At 41.1% G+C, this 6,961-nt stretch overlaps 1 long non-coding RNA gene across 1 annotated transcript in view; it reads left to right on the top strand.

Annotated features, from left to right (window-relative positions):
- The window catches only part of LOC108515170 (uncharacterized), a 12,909-nt gene extending 6,574 nt beyond the window's left edge, over window positions 1-6,335 (top strand). Inside the window, exons 2-3 of the long non-coding RNA XR_001881439.1 lie at window positions 5,587-5,746; window positions 6,045-6,335. This is a non-coding gene — a long non-coding RNA (uncharacterized LOC108515170). The remainder of the gene's footprint in view (window positions 1-5,586; window positions 5,747-6,044) is intronic.
- Window positions 6,336-6,961: the final 626 nt, after the last annotated feature.

A 6,961-nucleotide genomic window follows, 5' to 3' on the forward strand; every position in this document is an offset into this window, starting at 1 on the left:
TGGAGTTTTTTCAAATATTTCCATGTTAGGAAAATGTGTAAATATAGATAGTCCTTATATTTTTCTGTATTTTAAAATTTCCTATCACTATGTTTTATAAATTTTAAAATGTTCATTTAAAATAACGGAACATTTTCTAGACAAAAGAAAAAATAAAAGCAGATTTTCTCGGAGAAAGACTCTTTCCACAGAAAAATAACCATGAGAATCCCAATCAGTTACCCCACCCCAAGAAGACCCTTTACTCTAATGGAGCTTTAAGCTAATACCGTTTCTGGCCAGCAGGTGGCGGTGACGTAATAGTCGTTTTAAACCAAGCATTTCAAATCTAGACATCATTCCTAAAGTGAAACAGTCTTTATGGCGCATCTGATTTTTGTACCAAAGTTCTGTCTGGCTTGTGTGTGTGTTCACCCTACATTTGTTTCTCCCCATTCACTTAGAATCTATTCCAAAGCTTTGGCTTTTCCCACTCCATTTGCAGAAACGATCCCCTAGTGATGCAAGAAAGCTACAAAGCCAGAGGCAAGAAACCCTGGAGCTCTTTTCCCCCATTCCTTTACCCAGTGAAATGTTTCATTGCCACTCTATGTAAACCTGGCCCAAAATAATGCTTTAATTCAACATTTACCAGCTTGTTTGAAAACAAAATGTGAAACAAAATCCAAAACTAGCCCTATCTTTCCAGCGCCCTTTGAAAAAAACTAGCTGTCTTCACCATCTAAAAGCTGCCTCTGCACAGCCTGAAGTGCTCCAATAGAGACTCATAAATAATTAAGTTTGTCTAGTGTGTGTTGAACATGGAGACATCTCTTAGCCCACACGTCTTGTGTCTCTTAACTCAGAATTGACATTAGCAAACTAACTGCAAAAAAAAAAAACCAGTGTTACATCAAGCCAGACACCACCCACAGACCCTCGTGACTCTCTTCTCTGCTCTCTCTGAGGGCTTTCTGGCCCTGGCCATGTGAGTGACTTGCTTCCCAGGAGGTTCTCTGTCCCCTCTCCTAGTGTCCACACAGGGACCTCTTTGACTTCTCGTCTCCCTGGACTATTAGAAGCCACAGAGACCTTTCAGGTGCTGCCTCTCTACACATCAAAACTTGGGAGGCTGAGTCAGGAGAATAGCTTGAACCCAGGAGGCGGAGGTTGCAGTGAGTCAAGATCATGCCATTGCACTCCAGCCTGGGCAACAGAGAGAGACTCTGTCTCAAAAAAAAAAAAAGAAAGAAAGAAAAAAAGGCAACTTATAGGTCCATTTAAGAAGACAAGAATACATGCCTAGATAGAAAACCCCTAAACAAAGGCTAATGCTACTTTTGGAGGCATTTATGAAGAAGGTGTTAGGCTAAAACTCTCACTGATATACTACTCCGACAACTTCAGTGCCCTTTAGAGCCAAGTAGAAGAGAAGGCATTGTCTGTCACCTGATATTTGAATCATAAGCCTGTACGAACCATTATCATAAGCCTGTACGAACCAGCAGCTTTCTGTCACCATCCATTAAAGATATGATGAATGAAAATTTTGCAATCAACACTTTTTTGTTGACAGAGCACACTCTTTCTAGTGCTGTTGATTGCTCAACACTTTTTTGTTGACAGAGCACACTCTTTCTAGTGCTGTTGATTATGAAGATAAAGTTCAAGTTGCTTTTACCACCAATGGACCAAGAAGTCGTTGTACCTTAGAGGTTTAGCACAGGCAACAACAGTGACAACAGTTCCATATCCCTTCTCTCACTTCCAAATCTCAATCACCTTCAATCTGTAGGTCTCCAATTTGTAAGGAATCATTTTTTAAATTTTCATTGCTTGTTTATTTTACTTCACAATGGGTTTTCTTTTTTTTGCATTTTTGTCTTTTGCTTTGTTTTGTTTGGTTTTTTGAGGCAGGGTCTCACTCTGTCACCCAGGCTGGAGTGCACTGGTGCTATCATGACTCACAGCAACCTCAACCTCCTGGGCTCAAGCGATCCTCCCGCCTCAGCCCCTCGAGTGGCTGGGGTAACAGACACATGCCACAATGCTGAGCTAATTTTCGTATTTTTTGTAGAGATGAGGTTTCATCATGTTGCCCAGGCTGGTCTCAAACTCTTGGGCTCAAGCAATCCATCCACCTTGGCCTCCAAAAGTGCTGGGATTCTAGGCGTGAGCCACCACGCCCTGCCTGTTTTTAATGTATTACTTCATTGCTCATTTAATTTAGAGTATATGTTTGATGAATTGTAGAAAATCATTTCTAGAGTTACTGTACACACAAGCGTACCCATCAATGAGTTAATTATTTTAAAATGAGGTAACATTTTAAACACTTTGTGTCATGCACACATCTTTAGTGGTTTGTCATGAACCAACCTGTTTGAGTTTTAGGGATTTGGGGGGACATCATTTGGGACTTTAGGATGAGTTAGAAACCTGTTTATTATTTTTCCACAAGTGAGATTAAGTCAGGCACAGAAAGAGAAATACTGTATGATCTCACTCACTTATAAGTGCAATCTAAAGAAGTCAAACTCACAGAAGTGTAGAGTAGAATAGAAGTTACCAGGGGCTGCGGGGTCGGAGTGATTGGGGTGATATTGGTCAAAGGATACAAAATTTCAGCTAGATATGAGGAATAATTTCAAGAAATCTATTGTACAACACAGGGACTATAGTTAGTAATAATATATTACTTCCTTGAAAATTACTAAGAAAGGGCCAGGCACGGTGGCTCACGCCTATAATCCCAGCACTTTGCAAGGCCGAGGCGAGTTGATCACGAGGTCAGGAAATTGGGACCATCCTGGCTAACACAGTGAAACCCCGTCTCTACTAAAAATACAAAAAAATTAGCCAGGCATGTTGGCGGGCACCTGTAGCCCCAGCTACTCGGGAGGTTGAGGCAGGAGAATGGCGTGAACCGGGGAGGCGGAGCTTGCAGTGAGCCAAGAGCGCGCCACTGCACTCCCACCTGGGTGACAGAGCGAGACTCCGTCTCAAAAAAAAAAAAAATTACTAAGAAAGGTGATTTAAGTGTTCTTATCAAAAATAAATGATAAGTATGTGAGGTAACGCATATGTTAATTAGCTTGATTTAACCATTTCACAATGTATATGTATTTCAAAACATCACGTTGTACACCATTAATAATATGTACAATTCTATGTCAGTTTTAAAAATAAATAATAGAAAAGTTAATAATAAATACATTAAATTAAATAAAGGGACATGGGCTTCTGCTCTGTGGATATTCACCGTCTTACCTGGTATACAGAACAAATTTGCTTTGGATTATGAAGGATACTTGCATTTTTTTTCCTCTTTTTAGTGTTGAGGAAATGGAAGCACAGAGCATTTCAGTAACTTGCCCTAGAGCAAATGGAAAGGCGAGGAATTGAACTACACTCAGTCACCTCTATAGCCTAGGCTATTACCTGTGCACCACACTTGCTCTTAGGAAACACTTGTCAGGGCGGAAAAAAGTCAGAGATATAGCCCAACCCTTCAGTACTCACCAGGCTAGGAAGAATAGAGATGCATTCAGTTTAAACGTTTCAATAATTGGAAAAACAACCCAAAGTGACAAGCAAATACCTTAGATGGAATTATTTGCTTTACAACAGGCTTTTTTGCATAGAGCTCAGAAGTTTTTTTCCTAAGTAGCATACTGATTGTTAAGTAACACTATAACTTACCCATAATAAGTTAAATAACGCTATAACTTATCCATAATAACTTGATTTGTAGGTATGACTGTCATCTAAATTTCCAAGTTCTCTGTAGTAAGTACTTAAAGGATACAAAATTTCAGCTAAGTAGGAGGAAAAAGCTTAAGAAGTCTAAAGTACTAAGTACTTACTACAAAGAACTTGGAGGCCAGGCATGGCTCATGCCTATAATCCCAGCACTTTGGGAGGCTAAGGCAGGGAGATCATATGAGGTCAGGAATTCAAGACCAGCCTGGCCAGCACAGTGAAAACCCATCTCTACTAAAAATACAAAAATTAACTGGCCATAGCAGCACACACCTGTAATCCCAGCTACTCAGGAGGCTGAGGTATGAGAATCTCTTGAACATGGAAGGTGGAGGTTACAGTGAGCTGAGATCGCATCACTGCACTCCAGCCTGGGTAACACAGTGAGACTCTGTCTCAAAAAAAAAAGAACTTGGAAATTTAGATGACAGTCATACCTACAAAAAAAGTTAAGACATATCAGGGAGTTATTAAAAAGTTCAAACTTCAGAGTATATTTTGGAGTCAACAAAGATGGATTCTAACTTTACCTTACAAATCTAAAGTACTGTTACAGTAAATTAAAATGAAAACCAGGCTTGAAGATGCCCTGAGCAGGCAAAGCCAGTTAGGCTTCATTAATGACCTTAATCTTGCTTGATTTGCAAACATAAACAAAACTTAGCATGAGCTATTTCTGTAAATGCCCATATTAGAAAACCAGAACTGAAGCTCAAACAATCAGAAGCAGCCAACAAATTTATAATTATATAACTGAGGACTTCTCAGCAGGATAGACCAAATGAGGCAAGTTTTAGCTGTAACCAATCAAATATTTCATTTCTGTTGTTTCCTCGTTCACTCTACAAAAGCCTGTCTCTTCCTTTCTTCAGCATAGGCACTGAACCACTTTTAGTTTGGAGCTGCCTGATTCATGAATCTGAAACTGACCCAGCAGTCCCATGGACATTTTTTAGATCAACATAGAATTTGATCCTTCTGATCTTACAGCTTCAAACTTACATTTGTTTTATCTGAGTTCCTTCCACAGGAAAGGAACCCCAGACCTCTCAAAGAGTATCAAAGAACTGAAACTCACCAGATCATCACATGCAATGAGATGTCAGGCCCCTCATTCTTCATGATTTCTTCCTTGCCCCTCCCTAGTTCCTGTTTTCTTACATATTGTTACATTTCTTCCCTGCTAACCCCTAGTTTTAATCAGTCAGGGAGGTGGACTTGAGACTGATCTCCCATCTCCTGGACAGCAGCACCTGATTAAAGCCTTCTTCCTTGGCAATATTCATTGTCTCGGTGATTGGCTTTCTGTGCAGTGAACAACAGGACCTCGATGAATCCCTGGTGTTTCTATAACAAATCATTGTTTGCTCAAATAAACTCTTTAAGTTTTTATTGTGCCTCAGTTTATCTTTTAACAATATTCAGCATTTATAACTAAAGGACCACAGCATACATCAAGAAAAAAAATTAAAACACATCTTATGTGTCTTACTTAGTATATCATTGGAAAACAATCATGATATTTTACATTTTCTACCTGACACTAAAATGTCACTGATGTCTCTTCTCCAGGCCTGATTTATCAGGCACAGCAGGCACCGAGCCCAGGGCCCACAGTTCTTCTAAGGACCTTTGAAAATATTTTAGTTTATTTTAAAAACAAGAAGACAATAAAATCACAAACTTTTAGGTAGTGGAAAAATTTTAATATGTACTATGAATAATTCTATCTTTATACCAATATGTCTTAAAATGCATTTTTTATGGAAAAGAGAGGGGGGAGGTCCAAAAATGCCCAAAGCCCATGGAAGTCGCAATACATTTCTGCTTTTCTCCCCACATTAGTTTCTCCATGTTCCAGGAATTTTATTATCAGTCTCAGCCTTGTTGTTCTGGGCAGGAAGAAATGAAAGAAGAAGGAAGGAAGCCACGTCTCCTGAACTCTGCCCATGTGCCCAGCACAGTGACTGCTGTTGTGTAGTCAGCATCTCATCGGGGAGGACAGGTGAGTCTCCAAGAAGACACATCCAATCAGCCGAGCTACAATTCAGTCACTGATCTTTAAAAAACTAGCCCCAAAACCTAATGTCAAGCAGTGGAAATGGCTATATTGATGGATATCTTGATTTGGATGTACATCAGGATACACCCAAATGCCAAGTGTAGTGCTCAGGGTCCCCCAACATGACTAGCCTCTGCACAGTCAAACCCTTGAATACAAGGCAGGCAGTGTGCACAGAAGAAACCCAGAGCCTTCTTGGCAATGATTTGAGTTGCATATTCTGTCTCCTCTTTTCATGCAGTCTTACTTTCTGCTTAAAGTAAAACATCCCAAGAAGCTCCCTCACTGCTTTTCCTGCCTCCTGTTACCCACCCTGATTTGAGACTCCACTTTTGCAATGTCACAGTCTGCCGACTAAACACCAAACCCCGGGTCCCCACGTGCATGTCAGCTCCACAAGAAGCTTCATCCTGACATTGACCCTCCCACCCATCGGTGCAACCACCGAGTGCGTCACCAGCAAGATCAATCCCACGCTGCTCCACACCATTAGAAACCAAGACTAATAAATCATTTGCCCGCTCTCAGCCCACAGATGGTAAGTGTGGTTCGATGCAGGTAATTATTTTAAAAAATGACTTTGGGAGCAAAAAATCAAAACATGGGAGTATGTGTCTAATAGAAAAGGCCTGCAAAGAGATTTGGGAGTTCTAACGACTCCAAAGAGCGGGTGAAAGGTCCTAGCGCCTGACAGTAGCTGGGCAGTCTGGTTGACAGAATTGATTCCTTCTCCCCTCAACACCGCCGGGCCTTGTGTCTGCTCGCCTCCAGGTCCCCCATGCCAGGCGTGGGGAGGTGGGGGCCAGAGTATTCCCTCTTGCCTTAATGTGTTTGCAGAAAACAGCCCCCACCAACCCATCAATTACCAAGACTGTCAGTCCCGGAGAAGGTGTTGTGACAGTGATGGGGTCAGGTAAAGCCTTAGGGGCTACAACGAGACACATTAAACCAGTCTTTATGTCGCCACCTCCTGTCCCCTGTTAACACCCCCCTCAAAGTACACATTTTTCTTTTCCCTTTAACTTTCACAAGGATGTTTCTGGTTTCTGCAAAAAGTAGCATAGATGGCATGTCTTTATTATTACAGCTGTCATTCATTAGAATGACCTGTGCTCCCCTAGGCTCTGAGCTCCCTCTCTGTCCCCAAGCATGAATGGG

The sequence above is a fragment of the Rhinopithecus bieti genome, unplaced genomic scaffold (genome assembly GCF_001698545.2).
Source record: "Rhinopithecus bieti isolate Rb0 unplaced genomic scaffold, ASM169854v2 scaffold_33664, whole genome shotgun sequence".
NCBI lineage: Eukaryota > Metazoa > Chordata > Mammalia > Primates > Cercopithecidae > Rhinopithecus > Rhinopithecus bieti.